The sequence below is a fragment of the Panthera pardus genome, unplaced genomic scaffold (genome assembly GCF_024362965.1).
Source record: "Panthera pardus isolate Hobbes unplaced genomic scaffold, ASM2436296v1 HiC_scaffold_17, whole genome shotgun sequence".
Classification (NCBI taxonomy): Eukaryota; Metazoa; Chordata; class Mammalia; order Carnivora; family Felidae; genus Panthera; species Panthera pardus.
Window position 1 is genome coordinate 96,574,012 of NW_026526732.1, and position 18,823 is coordinate 96,592,834.

The window sequence follows — 18,823 nt, forward strand, 5'->3', positions numbered from 1 at the left end:
TTCAACTAATTAAACATGTAAAAACCAACCTTCACTCACAGGCCACACAGAAACAGCAGACGGGATTTGGCCCACAGGCCACATTTTGCTGAACCCTACCCTAGAGGAATGGATTTCAAGCAGTACTATTCATGAGAAACACCTAAAAGGTTTGTTAAAATAGAAACTGCTGTACCCGGCTCCTACAGTTTGATTCATAATCTCTAGGGCAGGTCCCAAAAATTATCTAACAAGTTCCCAAGTGATGAGAATGTTCCAGTTCTCAGACCACAGCCCTTTAGAGAAGCATACATACAAAGAAACATGAACAAGCACTTATCATATAATCATAAAGCAACATTATTCACAACAGCCAAAAATTAAAACCCCAAAATGCATCAAAAGCAGAATAAATGTAATATATTTGTAGTATAGACTATGCAATAGCAAAAATAAACTTCACACACTATGCATAAATCTTAAAAACATATTAAGCAAAATAACCCAGATACAATATAAAACATAGCCCATTGCTCCATTTACATAAAGTTTTGTTTTAGTAAGAAAAATTATACTGTTTAGGGATGAACACTCAGGTGGTCAACTCAAAAGAAAAAAAGGAAAGGAAATGATTACCATAAAGTCAGACTTCAGTGGTTTCCTCTAAGAGAGAGAAGACAACTAGTTGAAGGAAAACACAGGAGGAACACAAGGATAAGTATGAAGAGTAAGAGTAATGCTTTATTCCTCACCTGGATGACAGACTAGTGTTCACTTAATAATAATCTACTGAACTGTATCTTTTTGTTTTATATATATTTTTCTGGATATGTGTTAAACTTCCTACTCTTTAAAATACTAAAAAGGAAAACAGAACTATACCATAATGAAATATTCTACACTTGGTAAAATTCTTCTTAAAATTATGACAACTTATGATTATTGTTATAGAAAAATATCCATGAAATACTGTTAGCTGAAAGTAAATTAATACAGTTAGGTGAGGACAAATTAAAACAAACCTTTAAGAGATTCCATGCCAGTATCTGTGCCTAAGTTTATGTGTTGGGAGAAAGTTTAGACCAAAGTAAAACTGTCTAACTCTAGGTAAAGGGATTACATATTATTTTTATTTTCCTCCTTAAGCTTGCACATATTTTAGTAAATTTATTCCTTACCCATTTCATGAATGTTATTATAATGGTGTTTTTTAATTCAATTTCTAAATGTTGAATGCTTTCTTACATATCCTTTTACTTTGGAAGAAATTGTTGACTAGCTTAAGTCCTATAAGTATGAGAGTGACACTACAGAATCACCACTTTGCCATGGCTAATGATTTCCATATTTATCCAAATCTGTTGAGTCTAAGGTTAATGTTGCTTAACTACTAATATTAGTTAAGCTTTTCTTTCTCTGTGTTCCCTGAAAGGTAAAAATCAAGCATATTCTGAAAGCTACCTTAAAAGGAAATCTTAACCTGGAACAATGTTATGTTACAGAAATTAGGAAAAGAACACACTCTAGCTGAAGTGAGGCTGGGCCCAAACCATACCCATTCAACCCACCATCACTCCATTCCTGCCCTTCCGTTGCCCATTTCTATAGAGCACAGGCAGAAAAAGCTCTACAAAATAGTTAAGTAATAGCACAAACCATACCATGAAGAGAATGCTGGCACTACAACTGAAACAGAATCACTGGCTGGTAGACAACTATCTCACCACCGTGTAATGGCTTAAAATGTCTGCTCTCCAGCTGTTATATGAAAGCTGAAATAAAGTACAGAGGAGGCAGTTTAGGTGTGTCCACCCATAGATTATTAAAAAGCCAATGGAGGGTGAGGCCCATGCATACCATCTGCTAGTTACACTAATTTATACTATTTCATTTAATCATATCAACAACCCTACAAGGTTGATATTATCTTAATTTAATTAATAGAAATAGAAATCAAATTGGATCTTCAACTAAAACCTGACACTGAAGTTCACAAGGCCACGCAAGCAGTCTCCAAATAAACAAGATGATGCTCTGCAAGAGAGGTGAACAAACATGTAACATCAAGAAAAAGTCGTTGATTAAAATCTTCACCTTTTTAATTCACCAAAAATTCCTTTTTGGTAATGAACAGGATAAAAATACCAACACTAGGGGCACCTGAGTGGCTCAGTTAAGTGTTAAGTTAAATTGGTTAAGCGTCCGACTTCGGACCGGGTCATGATTTCACAGTTCGTGGGTTCGAGCACCGCATTGGGCTCTCTGCCCTTAACATGGAGCCCACTTCAGATTCTGTTTCCCTCTCCCTCTCCCCTATTCATGCTCTCTCAAAAAAAAACAAATATTAAAAAAAAATTTTTAAATACAGAAACTAAAAATGTAATATAACTAGATGTCATGGTAAGTGTTACAGGTAAAAATTTTAAAGGGTGTTAATAGCACAAATTCTATATAATCAGTACTCATTCTACAGTGTTTTAAGTTGAGGTTTAGCAATAGCAAGTATTTTCCTAAGAGCTAACACCAAATTATTCTGCTTCAGCATTTGTTTTATTTATGTCTCTGTTGACAGTATCTTCTCAACTTAATGGACTATTTACCTTTCCTTTGCATTCCATACAGGAAATCCTTCAAAACTTAAATATGCAACCAGATACAAACTACAGAGAGTACTTGGACAAAGGCAGGTATATTTTAGACCAATTTTAGAGTCAAACTGTAATTCTCACACAGCAACTAATAAAGTAAGAAACTGATTAGGGAGATAAAATGAAAGGAGAAGAAATCTTAATGTCTTTATGAAAGTTTTATTTTTAAGTGAATTTCCAACTGGAAATATAAAAAGATAAAATAAAAATGTATTTTGAATTTGCTCAATGAACACTTATTGAATTAAACAAAATTCTAATATACATGTCTGTTCTCCCCACTATTGATGAAGATAATCATAACTGACTGTGTATACTGTTTTTTGCCCCCCAAAAGTGTGATGAATCAGCCTAAAAAACTGAAGTTCAAGTATGTTAACCCACAATGGCTCTTTTATGATCACTTACAAAGAAATAGGTATCTTTGAACGTATAGATGTTTCTCCTAATATTTTGGGTTCTAACTAAACAAATCCGACAGCAATATATAATGCTAATACTTCTCCAGGGTAATACAGTATCTCCCTTTCCCCTAAACTCAGCTCAAATATTTGCATTAACAATACCACAGGTGTTTGTAAGCAATTAATTGCTTACCTAGTAAATATTAGGGAAGCAGTGAAAGCACACATCACTTATGCAACATAATAAGTTACAAGACTTTACTTGTACAAATAGTCTTTTTTTTTTTAATGTTTTTATTTATTTTTGAGACAGAGCATGAGTAGGGGAGGGACAGAGAGAGAGGGAGACACAGAATCTGAAGCAGGCTCCAGGCTCTGAGCTGTCAGCACAGAGCCCGACGCGGGGCTCGAACTCACAGACTGTGAGATCATGACCTGAGCTAAAGTCGGATGCTTAACTGACTGAGCCACCCAGGTGCCCCAATAGTCTTTTGCCTTAGAAACAGAGTCAAGACTAAATTATTCTTTTAATTCAAAAATTTCTGAATAAAAACTAGAGTATTAAAGAATGTAATTAAAGGGACGCCTGGCTGGCTCTGTCAGTAGAACATGCTACTTTTGATCCTGGGGTCATGAGTTCAAGCCCCACACTGGGTATAAAGCTTACCAAAAAAAAAAAAAAAAAAAAAAAAATGTAGTAAGATTTTCTTTCATTGAAATGTTACCCTCCCCCAAAAGATAGGGGAAAAAATGCCTACTCTTGCTTAGATTAGAAATAATGAAAAAATTCTAAGGAATTCAATATGTTTCTAAATCATTCACCCAAAGAAACCAGGTGCATTCTAAATAACACATGTTCTATCTAAAATTCATGTCACTGCTTGTGTTATAGCCTTTCGGTAAATACTGTTTTTCCTTGGTGAATTAAAAAGTTCATCCGTTTGTCACACACATTCTATATTTTCATTTATCAATTTAGTTATAACCAAAATATAAACAGCCAAAGTAAGAAAATTCTCATCGGAAAACACAGGATGCTTTTACAAAACTTTATTAATTAGTATAAACTGCTACAGACTCGATTATTTCAAATATCTAAAATAACTTTGAGTATTCTCTTCTGTTTTCTGTCTAAAAACTACAGGTAAAATATGAGCATATTTCATATTCTCAGACTCCCTCAATGAAGTTACCTACTACATGCCCAGAAAATACCCTCTAAAACATCAAGACAAGATTAAATGGCTTCCTGCTTCTACAAAGAATCTCACGTAACAAAATAAAAACAGACACAGTGGAACAATTATAAAAGCAGAGTAACAGAGTGGAAAGTATATAGTTTTTAAATGCAGAACCCTGAGTTCACATCTTAAGTTAATTAACCTCTCTGCACCTCAGTTTCTTCATCAGTAAAATTAAGAAAGTAATACGTATTTTACATAGCTTTTAAGTAAAATAAAGTATGGAAAGTGCCTCAAATAGGCATCGCCAATAGCATGACCTTAATACATGGTAAATATTTATTATTAACATCACTAATGTTTACAGATTACATTTTGATTAGTTTCTGTTTTCCAGGCATAAATTGAAATGTTTGGGGCAACTAACCTAGTTTCTATACACTTGTCATTTTATTAAACATAGGACTGATCTCTGGGGGGTACTCAAAATAACTAATAAAGATCACTGCAACATCTTACAATCAAGGTGTATCACACTCCACAAAATAAACATCTTCCTGAAAAGAAGTATATAAACAAATTGCTCTAAACGAAATCAAATTTCCATAGTAACTGACATTACTATTCTACAGATGCTCAACCTTTACTCTGATTAATTTTCAATTAGCAAAGACCCTAAACATTTGAGCTCTGAAGTTCTTTTGTTTCTACCACGACTCACAATTCCCCACATCTCAATCCCTGTTATCCAGACACACCCACCAAACAGCACCTCAATGTTTCAAATGGCGTATGGTATAATGGTATAAATCTTTTTGTCAAACAGAAATTACTGGGCTTTAACAGTTTTGATAAAGCTGTATTTCTATATTTTATAATTAAACTGTTACAATTACATTGCTTTACATGCTGCTTTACTAACAATATTAAGTACTTGGGCTTTATGTTCTTTTTCTTTTTGATGTTCTCCATCAAACCAGGAACTGGGAGAGCAGCTTCACTCTGCCAGCTCTCCTAAAAAGAGATTAAAAGTGAGCTCTGGTGAGGCAAACGTTCCACAGAGTAACAAGTTAGAAGCTATCTGTGTAGACTGTATTGCTATTCACCCTGTGCAGAGTCCCGAACTAAGAGAGGGTTGTATGTCCCCTACCTGCTGGACTCCTACAATGCCATGTGACTTGCTTTGGCCAGTGAAATCTAAGTGACATGTGTCACACTCCAGCAAAAACTTCATAAGCACATTGTTTACCCAATTCTCTCCTCCCTCTGCCACAGCAACTGGTGAAATTTCAGATAACGCCTGCTCAACCAGTTTGAGTGCCAGCATCTATATGACACAGAGCAGGGCTAAAGATGGACCACACAATATATACAACATGAATGAGAAACAAACCTTTTTGATAGTCAACTGAAATTTAGGGCTCATTTGTTAACACTGCATAACCTATCCAGACTGGCAGAGTGATCTCCACGCTCTTTGGATCCCACATTTTCACAAACAAAATATCTTGAGCACACACTTTCTTCCACCATGTATTACTATGTATTATGTACTTAAAACATGCTTCCATCCCCTCAAAACTGTAAAGGGAAATTCAAACTATATAAGGCATATTATTTATTTCCTTCCCACACTCCCAAATGATCAACTTTAGCACATCACTTTGGAATCACTAGTCTATTACAAAGGCCTCTTAAGTAAAGATATAAATAAGGCTTCCCAGAGATTTCATCTATAAACTTCACATCAACAATATTCAATTCTGTTTATAAATAATTTTGGTCAGAAGACTTCTACTTGAATCCACACAGCTTTCTCTCTCTCAGACCCTGGTCCTTAAATAAGGCTGTATATTAGATCTGCGGCGGAGCTTTTCAAAATTACAGATTCCTGGTGGCTCCCAGACCTACAGAAGTATATATTTTTTTAAAGGTCCATTAGTGATTTTGATACATATCACCAGTCTAAAGAGTAAATCCCAGCGAAAGAATTCTCTTTTTTAAGATTTTACTTTACTTTTTTTTTTATTTTTGAGAGACACAGTGTGAGCTGGGGAAGGGTCAGAGAGAGAGGAAGACACAGAATCCAAAGGAGGCTCCAGACTCTGAGCTGTCAGCACAGAGCCCAAAGCAGGACTCAAACTCACAAGCCATGAGATCATGACACCAGCCAAAGTCAGATGCTCAACTGACTGAGCCACCCAGGTGCCCCTAAGATTTCATTTTTAAGTCATCTCTACAACCAATGTGGGGATCAAATTTTCAACCCCAAGATCAAGAATTACATGCTCCACAGACTGAGCCAGCCAGGCGCCCCAAGAATCCTCTTTTCTAAAATAAATTTATCACATTCTGGAAATATCACCATCAATTCTAAATTTGATTTTTTACATATAATTCTTTCTAAAAACATTGAGGACCTACTATGTACCAAGCACTATTTACAGAAGATGAGATCCAGCTGTAAACAGCAAAACAAAACAGAACTGCACTCATGAAACTTATATTTTAATGAGACAGACAATACACAATAAACAAACTATCAGGCAGCAATCTAGGATGAAAATAAAACAAAAGAAAAGTGCTACGAATGGATTTATACTCTGTGTTGTGTGGTCTCTCTAAAGAAGTGACATTTAAAGGGAAATCTGAATGTAAAGCAGTCAGTCACGCAAAACCTATGGCAAGAGCATCTCAACCACAGAAAAGAGCTGGTGCAAAGGTCCTAAAAGGTCCTTTTTTTCAGGGGGGGGAAAGGGCTAGCAGGATGAAGCAAGAGAAAGAGGCTGATGGAGAGCAGTGGCAGGCAGGGGTGTTGAGAGGCAGACAACTAACCCTCAGACCTGGTTGAGATAGAGTTTTATACTATGAATGGTACATTAAACTGAGGTTTTAGGGAGAGGAAAGTTAAGATCTGATTGTTTACACTGTGGTTTTGAAAAGGCCATTATTGTGCTGAAAAGAGAAGGTAAGGTAAGAGGGATTGAACTGGAAGAAAGGTAGAAAAAAACAAATAGATTTGGAATATATTTTGGAGTAGCACAGATGGATGGATTGTAAGAGAAGGGGATGAAGAAAAAGCCTCCGAGGTTTGGAGCTTTAGCCATTGGGCAGACGGTGATGCCATTTACTGATGGTTTTTCTTGACCCTCATTATCCACTGTTAATTATATTTTACTCCAATACAGATGTGTCATATGTGTCTTGTTGCAGGTCACCTCAAATCCTTTGTGGAAAGGAGCAGGACATCAATAAATGTAAATAAATGATTTAAAGTATTAGTTTTTCTTAAAATGAAACATACCTGTACTAGCAGGTAAAAAGCCATGTCAAAAATTCCAATATTAAAACTACAATTAGGGGTGCCTGGGTGGTTCAGTTGGTTAAGCGTCCGACTTCGGCTCAGGTCATGATCTCGCAGCTTATGAGTTTCAGCCCCACATCAGGCTCCATGCTGATAGCTCAGAGCCTGGAGCCTGCTTCAGATTCTGTCTCCCTGTCTCTCTGCCCCTCCCTTGCTTGCACTCTGTCTCTCAAAAATAAAGAAAACATTAAAAAATTTTTAAAACATCTAAAATTAAAAACTACAATTATTAATGAAAAGACTGTTTAAAATATACAATGCTTAATGAAACAATTACAAATCATTTCTTATACAAGGAAATAAAAAATCTGTGGATGAAACAAATACCAAAGGCAAATATCCTGATTTTTAATACTGCTATCACTGTTTCTAATAAATGCAGTTCTATATTGGTACTAAGTATTGTGATCTATAAAGGGCACTTTGTTTCTCAAATGCACTGTGACCTATTAATTAATATTACTGTGGGGATTAATGGCTGCAAATTTTTTGACACTTCACCCATTAAGAGCTGAGATCTATTTGTCTTCCTTTTAATCTGGACTGGACTGTGACTGCTTTCACCAACACAGTACGGCACAAGTGATGCCAGTCTCTCACGCCTGATCTTGAGAAGACTGACAGCTTCTGCCCTAGGTCACCAAAGCAGTCTAACCTCCTCGCTTTCAGGATCACATGGAGAGGATCCCAGCAGAGTTCAGCATACTAGAAGTTCTCACCTCAGTACTGGGCATGTAAGTGAAGCCGTCTTGGACATCCTACACCAGACTAGCTGCCAACCGAGTAACCTCAAACGAGACCATGGGGAGCAGGAAAATCACCCTGTTGAGAGCCCAGTATGAATCCCTCACAATCAGAATTGTGAGATATGGTTTAAGTTTTAAGATTTGGTTTTAGTTTTCAGTTTTGATATCAGATTTTAGAATTGTTACTTAGATTTGGGCTTAAGTTGTTACATAGTAATAAATAACCAGAACATTCTCAACCTAAAATAATAGTTTAAAACATTTTTTTCTATTTACAATCCAATTCTTTTTTTAATACATTATTTTTTATGAATCTCTACAGCCAATGTGAGGCTCGAACTCAAGACCCCAAAATCAAGAGTCACACACTCTTCCGACTGAGCCAGCCAGGAGACCCTATAATCCAATTCTTAAAATACATTTTCTACATTTAAATGTACAAAAGAGAGCCATATAATGGGAAAAAATGAAAAATAAATCGCTAATAATTAGTAAGTTTTTAGGAAAGAGGAAAGACAGCAAATAAAAAAGGAAATAATTATCACTGTGCTGCTGTGTTAATTAACTAAAATTGATAGCATAGTATATCACTTACAAATTCTTTGCCATTTAAAATCATTCAAAACATTCAGTTAGAAAACAAACAATAGTTTAATATCCTGAGATTCTAATTAGTATGTTGATGTCTCAGTAATTCTGCCAAGCTGATCAATGGAAAAATCAATCGTCTGGTTACTTTATTACTGTTTTTTTTGTTTTTTTTTTTTTTTGGATGGCATAGGCACATATGAATATACTAAAATTTATACTAGAGAGAAAAGATTAATTACTTATACTTAAGCCCATTTCTTCTCTTCTACAAGAAAACAAATCTTTTTTTTTTTTCCTCCAAAAAACTGGTTAATTTATACAAGAGTTCTTAAAAGTCTCCTAAGTAAATCAAAACAGCAGTAATTTCTAAGCTGGGCATGACAGGACCAGAACCTTACAACCTGCCAGGATACATCAGATACACATTCTATCCTATCCCACAAACATTTCTTCAGCCTCTTCTGTGAGCCAGGCACAGTGCCAAGAGATAACACAAATAAAAGATGCTACCTTATATATTAACTGTATTATTTAACCATAGCATGACCTTATAAAAGAAGTTGACTCTGCTAACAATTAAATCTGAAAGCAGCAGCCACTCACAAGAGGAAAAAAGCCTGGCTTCCAGGATGCAATGGAAGAAGAGCAAAAGGTCTGTGAGGGCCTGAATGTCCACAAGGTCTGATACTTAGCCTTGCTTACTACAGGAGTTAGAAATGGTCAGAGTGAAAGCAAGCACACTCATTAAAGTGGAAAAGACGCGACAACATGATCCATCCCAGGAACCTAATTTCAGAACCCACCTCCAAGACTGTTTGCTCAAACAACTGTAGATAAACTGAGTGCAAAGAACAAAAATCCATAACATAGCAGATCTCTAACAGAACCAAACAGAACTTCTAGAAATTACAGTAGACAAAATTTAAAACCCAATGGTAGCAGAACTGACAAAACAGAAGACAGAAAAAAAAACTGGGAAATGGTTCAAGAGGAAAAATCCATGACATAGCAGATCTCTAACAGAACCAAACAGAACTTCCAGAAATTATAGTAGACAAAATTTAAAACCCAATGGTAGCAGAACTGACAAAACAGAAGACAGGAAAAAAAAACTGGGAAATGGTTCAAGAGGAACAAACCATAAATCAACAGATAAAGAATAAAAAAGGAAAACACAAATTTGAGAATAAGATGTGAAGGACTAAAAAGATCTAAAATACATTTGGAATTCCAGGAGGGGAGAAAGAATTAGGACAAGACAACCAATGTACAGATTCAAGAAGCCTCATGAAACTCAAGACAATATATAAAAAGAATCCCACTGTGGGGTGCCCAACTGGTGCAGTTAAGCATCAGACTCTTGATCTCAGCTCAGGTCATCACCTCACAGTTCGTGAGTTCGCATCCAGCTCTGTGCTGATAGTGTGGAACCTGCTTGGGATTCTGTCTCTCCTTCTCTCTGCCCCTCCCCGGCTTGTTCGTCTTCTCAATCTCTCTCTCTCTCTCTTTCTCTCTCTCTCAAAATAAACTTAAAAAAAAAAAATTGTTTAAATAATCCCACTACGAGACAAACAGACTGTTTAAATCAAGCAAAAGCTGGGGCTCCTGGGTGGCTCAGTAGGCTAAGCATCCAACTTTGGCTCAGGTCATGATCTCACAGTTAGCAAGTCTCTGCTGTCAGCACAGAGTCCGCTTCAGATCCTCTGTCCCCTCCCCTACTCTCTCTCAAAAATAAACATTAAAAATAAAAGAGAAGTGATCCAAAGTATCTTTTTATTTTTGGGAGAGACAGAGACAGTGTCAGTGGGGAGGGGCAGAGAGACAGGGAAAGAGAATCCACAGCAGGCTCCGAGTTATCAGCACAAGGCCCAATGAGGGGCTCAAACTCATGAAACTGTGAAATCGTGACCTGAGCAGAAACCAAGAATCGGACACCTAACCAACTGAGCCACCCAGGCTCCCTGGGAACCAAAGTATTTTAAAAGGAGACAACTAGCAGTATGGCTTTTTTTTTTTTTTTTTTAACTTCAAAGATTGGATTTGGAGAAAACGAACCAAAAAAAACCCACAACTCAAAGCATGGGATTTTACATTTCAAGACAATCTCTCATGCATTAAATCTACAGATTATAAATCATTTTCATAGAAGATAATTAGTATAGATTTTATAACTATTAAGGAGCAGGAAGGACATAATGCTTGTTTCTGTTTTAACAGGAGAATAGGAGAGGGGAGTAGGAAAAAAAACAGCTTTTATTGGATGTAACTATTTGGAAGGAACAGACCTAAAGAAGGCCCTACCTTTTTATCATCTACAGCAAAAGTTTTTTTTTAAGAGAAAAAAAAAAAGCCTTTCAGAGGCACCTGGATGGCTCAGTCAGTTGAGTGTCTACTTGGGCTTAGGTTATGATCTCATGGTTCATGAGTTCAAGCCCCAAATCGGGATTGTTGCTGTCAGTGCAGAGCCTGCTTCAGATCCTCTGTCCTCCTCTCTCTCTGCCCCTTCCCCACTTTCTGTCTCTTTCTCTCTCTCTCAAAAATAAATAAAAAGCATTTTTTAACTTTAAAAAATAAAGAAATAAAAAACTGTTTTAATCCCTTTCAGCCTTGGGTATCTCTGTCTAAAACTCACTTCCTGGCTACTGGCCAATCCAAGCCAATTATTTAAAGGTAAGTCACTAGTACACGATTCATTATTCCCACCACTGCAGCACTCATAAACCAACATGTCTACATGGCCACACAGGGTCTAACCTAGGACTGATGAAAGAAGGGCTTGCAAATAAGAGACCAAGGTGTCACTTCTCTGCTGGTACCACTATCACCCATAAGGATACATCTACTGGGCTGACAATACAAAGGTGCACATAAAAGCAGGCAACCTAAGCTACTGTGTTGCAGGAGAAACCAACACCTGGTTAAACTGTTCCCTCCATTATCATTTATTCTCTAAAGTTAAAAAAAAAAAAAGCTTTAAAAAGCTTAAAATAAGAATTAAAAAAAAGCTAAAACACACACACACACACACACACACACACACACACACACACACACACACACAGGTTGAGGCCCCATTATAAATCCAAACATTGGTGTAGGATTTCAGTAGCAAGAAGAAATCTTGTAAAAACATAAACAAAAGACCCAATCATGGTCGTAAAAATGGCTCACAAAATTTTTTATTTACTTATTTTTTTTAATTTAGAGAGAGAGAGAGAGACAGAGAGAGAGACAGAGAGAGAGAGAGAGAGAGAGCGCAAGCAGGGGAGAGGGGCAGAGGGAGGGAGACAGAGAATTTCAAACAGGCTCCCATGCTCAGTGCAGAGCCAGTTCCAATCCCGTGACCCTGGGATCATGACCTGAGCTGAAATCAGGAACAGGATGCTCAACCGACTCAGCTACCCAGGCATCCCAAGAATGGCTCGCATTGTAACTGTCCCTCTTTATCCACCCTCACTCACCACCTAAGACCATTAATTCTAGAGTTTTCAAGGTATAAAAGGGGTCGAAACGGAGGGAAGGAATGAGAGTCAAAAGACATGAAAACACCAAGATTTGCTTGAGAGAAACAGTGATTCCTCATTTGCTTCTGCTCCCTGGGGCTGACAGAGAATGCCCAGATCAGATATGTGATTTAAACAGAAGCTCCTCAAGGTGCCTGGATGGCTCAATCAGTTAAGAGTCCAACTCTTCATTTCAGCTCAGGTCATTATCTCAGTTTGTGAAATCAAGCCCCCCATCAGGCTCGGTGCTGACAGTGTGGAGCCTGCTTTGGATTCTCTCTTTCCCTCTCTCCCAGCCTCTTCTCCTCTCATGCTCTCTCATATCTAGATAGATAGATAGATAGATAGATAGATAGATAGATAGATAGAAAGAAAGAAAGAAAGAAAGAAAGAAAGAAAGAAAGAAAGAACGAACGAACAGACAGAGGCTGCTTTGTGGTAGGTAACAGTAAAGAGTAGTATGAGGGAGACATTTCAGCCAACATGGCTGAGAAGTAGGGGGAATCCATACTTAAGTGTAGAAGCCAAAGGACTTTGAACACCAAAGCCTGGGAGGAAAAGAGACTGAATCTACTACGAAGAAAATGGGAAAGCTGGAAAAAAGATGAGTGGGTAACTGCGAACTGGGGGAGATAAAAAAAAAAGGCCTCGCGGGCATGGAGGGGAGGAACCCCCTTCTGCGGAGAGACAAAGGGCAGAGAAAGAGCGGCTAGGGAAGTGCAGGACCATAGGTGGACAGGAGAAAGATCTCAGAGTGAGACTGAGAGGGATCTGATCTCTAACTGCGGGGCTTTCTTCGGACTGGAGCCGGCTCCCTGTTTGCGCACTTGGGGAGGAGAGGAGCCAGCCTTGGGTGCAGTGGTAGGTCAGGGGCTCAGTCCGCAGCTGGAGAAAGGGATTCCCTCCCTGGAGGGCTGCTCGATAGCACGGAACCTGCCTGCGTCTGCCACTCCCGGGCGCAGTGGCCGGGCTGAGGGCTCAGTCTGCAAGAGGAAAAGCCTGCTCTTTCCCTGAAGTACTGTGGGAAAAGACAAAGCCTGCCTGCATCCGCCACCCCAGGGGCTCGAGGTGGCTAGGGCAGCAGCTCTCAGTCCACACTAGAAGGCTGTCCTCCCTGAAATACGGCAGCACAAAGCCAGCCAGGACCACATATCCTGTGGCATGGAGAGGCGCTTCCCCAGTGCCAGAGCACACGGAGCGAGACTTTGAATCCTAGCCAAGCGCAGGGTCAGGGGAATTGGCGGAGAGAGAAGGGTCCGCCCCGTCTGCACCCGTGGCACAGTGAGGACGACTCCAACTGAGTCCACTGGGTCCAGCTCCATGGAGGAAAGACTGGGAAATCACCATTCCCACCGCACCCCCACCACCCAACCACCAAGGCAGGGCCTCAGGGATCACTCCCGGGGCCCATAGTGGAGGTCGTTCCAGAAAACACCAAACCACACACTTTTGCACTGGGTAACTGCATATCCACCAGAGTGGCACAGACCCGGCAGACAGCTCCTGCAGACAAGCGATGCAGCATTGCCTGGATTAACTCTAGGTCAATTCTGCATAAATAGATATACTCTCCCTCCCCCCTTTTCTCCTCCTTATCTCTTCCCTCCCCTAGGCCAGTTACTCTGGTTATTGGTCTGTCTAAACAGGCATATTGAATCCATTGTCTTGATACATGTTCTACACCTCCGTCTTTACACTCCTTTCTCTCTCTGGAATAATCAAGCCATATAGTTTCTCTGTCTGGGTAAGATTATCTTCGTTTCATTTTCCCCGCCTCCTTCTTTATTTTCCTTTCTCTCTCTCTCTCTCTGGATTAAGCCTTTTAGTTTCTCTACCTAATCAATGTTTACTTTTTCTCCCCCCACCCCACTCGTGTCATTTCTCTTCAATGTAATGAACAGAAAAATTATGCAGCCAAGAATCCTTTACCCAGCAAGTCTGTCATTCAGAATAGAAGAAGAGATAAACAAAAACTGAAGGAATTCATCACCACTAAACCAGCCCTACAACAGATCCTAAGGGGGACTGTGTGAGTGAAATGTTGCAAGGACCACAAAGTACCAGAGACACCACTACAAGCATGAAACTGTAACAGACATTACAATGACTCTAAACCCGTATCTCTCAATAATAATACTGAATGTAAATGGACTAAATACTCCAACCCAAAGACATAGGGTATCAGAATGGATAAAAAAAACAAGACCCATCTATTTGCTGTCTACAAGAAACTCTTTTTAGACCTGAAGATACCTTCAGATTGAAAGTGAGGGGAGGGAGAACTATCTATCATGCTACTGGAAGTCAAAAGAAAGCTGGAGTAGTGATATTTATATCAGACAAACTAGACTTTAAATTAAAGGCTGTAACAAGAGATGAAGAAGGGCGTTATATGATAATTACAGGGTCTATCTATCAGGAAGAGCTAACAATTACAAATGTCTACACACCGAATACAGAAGCCCCCAAATATATAAAACAATTACTCACAAACATAACCAACCTTATTGATAAGAATGTGGTCATTGCAGGGGACTTTAACACCCCACTCACAACAATGGATAGATCATCTAGACACATGGTCAATAAAGAAACAAGGGCCCTGAATGATACATTGGATCAGATGAACCTGACAGATATATTTAGAACTCTGCATCCCAAAGCAACAGAATATACTTTCTTCTCAAGTGCACATGGAACATTCTCCAAGATAGATCACATACTGGGTCACAAAACAGCCCTTCATAAGTATACAAGAATTGAAATCATACCATGCATACTTTCAGACCACAATGCTATGAAACTTGAAATCAACCACAGGAAAAAGTCTGGAAAACCTCCAAAAGCATGGAGGTTAAAGAACACCCTACTAAAGAATGAGTGGGTCAACCAGGCAATTAGAGAAGAAATTAAAAAATATATGGAAACAAACGAAAATGAAAATACAACAATCCAAAAGCTTTGGGACGCAGCGAAGGCAGTCCTGAGAGGAAAATACATTGCAATCCAGGCCTATCTCAAGAAACAAGAAAAATCCCAAATACAAAATCTAACAGCACACCTAAAGGAAATAGAAGCAGAACACAAAGACACCCCAAACCCAGCAGAAGAAGAGAAATAATAAAGATCAGAGCAGAAATAAACAATATAGAATCTAAACAAACAGTAGAGCAGATCAATGAAACCAAGAGTTGGTTTTTTGAAAACATAAATAAAACTGAGAAACCTCTAGCCAGGCTTGTCAAAAAGAAAAGGGAGATGACCCAAATAGATAAAATCACGAATGAAAATGGAATTATTACAACCAATCCCTCAGAAATACAAGCAATTATCAGGGAATACTGTGAAAAATTATATGCCAACAAATTGGACAACCAGGAAGAAATGGACAAATTCCTAAGCACCCACACACTTCCAAAACTCAAATAGGAAGAAATAGAAAATTTGAACCGACCCATAACCAGTGAAAAAATTGAATCAGTTATCAAAAATCTCCCAACAAAGAAGAGTCCAGGACCAGATGGTTTCCCAGGGGAATTCTACCAGACATTTAAAGCAGAGATAATACCTATCCTTCCCAAGCTGTTCTAAAAAATAGAAAGGGAAGGAAAACTTCCAGACTCATTCTATGAAGCCAGTATTACTTTGATTCCCAAACCAGACAGAGACCCAACAAAAAAAGAGAACTACAGGCCAAGATACCTGATGAATATGGATGCAAAAATTCTCAACAAGATAACTAGCAAATCAATCAACAGCACGATCAAGTAGGATTCATTCCTGGGCTGCAGGGCTGGTTCAATATTCGCAAATCAATCAACATGATACATCACATTAATAAAAGAAAAGATAAGAACCATATGATCCTGTCAGTCGATGCAGAAAAAGCATTTGACAAAATTCAGCATCCTTAATAAAAACCCTTGAGAAAGTTGGGATGGAAGGAACATACTTAAACATCATAAAAGCCATTTATGAAAAGCCCACAGCTAATATCATCCTCAATGGGGAAAAACTGAGAGCTTTCCCCGAGATCAGGAACACGACAGGGATGTCCACTCTCACCGCTGTTAACATAGTGTTTGTTGGAAGTGCTAGCATCAGCAATCAGACAACAAAAGGAAATCAAAGGCATCAAAATTGGCAAAGATGAAGTCCAGCTTTCACTTTATGCAGACGACATGATACTATACATGGAAAACTTGACAGACTCCACCACAAGTCTGCTAGAACTGATACATGAATTCAGCAAAGTTGCAGGATACAAAATCAATGTACAGAAATCAGTTGCATTCTTATACACTAATAATGAAGCAACAGAAACACAAATAAAGAAACTGATCCCGTTCACAATTGCACCAAGAAGCATAAAATACCTAGGAATAAACCTAACCAAAGATGTAAAAGATCTGTATGCTGAAAACCACAGAAAGACCAGGAAGCTTATGAAGGAAATTGAAGAAGATACAAAGAAATGGAAAAAAACATTCCGTGCTCATGGATTAGAATAATAAATATTGTTAAAATGTCAATACTACCCAAAGCTATCTACACATTCAATGCAATCCCAATCAAAATTGCACCAGCATTCTTCTCAAAGTTAGAATAAGCAATCCTAAAATTTGTATGGACCCACAAAAGACCACAAATAGCCAAAGTAATAGTGAAGAAGAAAACCAAAGCGGGAGGAATCACAATCTCAGACTTTAGCCTCTACTGCAAAACTGTAATCATCAAGACAGCATGGTATTGGCACAAAAACAGACACATAGACCAATGGAATAGTATAGAGACTCCAGAATTGGACCCACAAAAGTATGGCCAACTAATCTTTGACAAAGCAGGAAAGAATATCCAATTGAAAAACGACAGTCTCTTTAACAAATGGTGCTGGGAGAACTGGACAGCAACACGCAGAAGAACGAAACTAGACCACTTTCTTACACCATTCACAAAAATAAACTCAAAATAGATGAAGGACCTGAATGTGAGACAGGAAACCATCAAACTCTAGAGGAGAAAATAGGAAAAAACCTCTCTGACCTGAGAGATAAAAAAGGAAACAATCAACAAAACTAAATGGCACCAAATGAATGGGAAAAGATATTTGCAAATGACCTATCAGATAAAGGGCTAGTATCCAAAATCCATAAAGAACTCACCAAACTCCACACCCGAAAAACAAATAATCCAGTGACGAAATGGGCAGAAGACATGAATAGACGCTTTTCTAAAGAAGACATCCATGTGGCCAACAGGCACATGAAAAGATGCTTAACGTCACTCCTCATCAGGGAAATACAAATCAAAACCACACTGAGATACCACCTCATGGCAGTCAGAGTGGCTAAAATGAACAAATCAGAAGACTATAGATGCTGGCGAGGATATGGAGAAACAGGAACCCTCTTGCACTGCTGGTGGGAATGCAAACTGGTACAGCCACTCTGAAAAAGTGTCGAAGTTCCTCAAAAAACTAAAAATAGATCTACCCTATGACCCAGCAATAGCACTGCTAGGAATTTCCTCAAGGGATACAGGAGTGCTGATGCATAGGGGCACTTGTACCCCAATGTTTATAGCAGCACTTTCAACACAGCCAAATTATGGAAAGAGGCTAAATGTCCATCAACTGACAAATAAAGAAGATGTGGTTTATATATACAATGGAATACTACTTGGCAATGATTAAGAATGAAGTCTGGCCATTTGTAGCAACGTGGATGGAACTGGAGAGTGTTATGCTAAGTGAAATAAGTCGGGCAGAGAAAGACAGATACCATATGTTTTCACTCGTATGTGGATCCTGAGAAACTCAACAGAAGACCGGGGCAGGGAGGGGAAGGGGGGGTGGGGAATGTTACAGACAGGTGGAAGGAGGCAAACCATAAGAGACTCTTAAATACTGAGAACAAACTGAGGGTTGATGGGGGGTGAGGGGAGGGGATAGTGGGTGATGGGCACTGAGTAGGACACCTGTTGGGATGAGCACTGGGTGTTATATGGAAACCAATTTGACAATAAATTTCGTTAAAAATAAAATAAAAAATAAAATTTAGATGAATGAAAAAAAAAAGTAGCATGAGGAACTAAGACCAGGACAAGAGCCTAAATTTTTAAAGCTTCAAGATTTCAACAGTTCAGGGTTTCAGAACTTTCAGAAAGGACACTCACTGTTTAAGAAAAGGCAAAAGCAGGATATATAAAAGAGTTGGGAATTCCCACAACCCCTAAGTGCTTCCTGCTCCAGTGTTTACTGGAGGTCATACCATTTCCCCCTATTAATGGTACAAAGTAATTTGTTGCCTCGCCACAGCTTCCTTTCAAACCACAATTTTCTCACTTATTTTGGTCACCAAGCAATCCTATTCTTATTCTTTAGTGGCCAATAGATTCACTCCTTAACT

The 18,823-nt window shown here is 38.5% G+C and overlaps 1 protein-coding gene across 1 annotated transcript in view; it reads right to left on the bottom strand.

Annotated features, from left to right (window-relative positions):
* PRIM2 (DNA primase subunit 2) overlaps positions 1 to 18,823 on the bottom strand; it is a 353,134-nt gene that overhangs the window by 294,509 nt on the left and 39,802 nt on the right. The window lies entirely within an intron of this gene.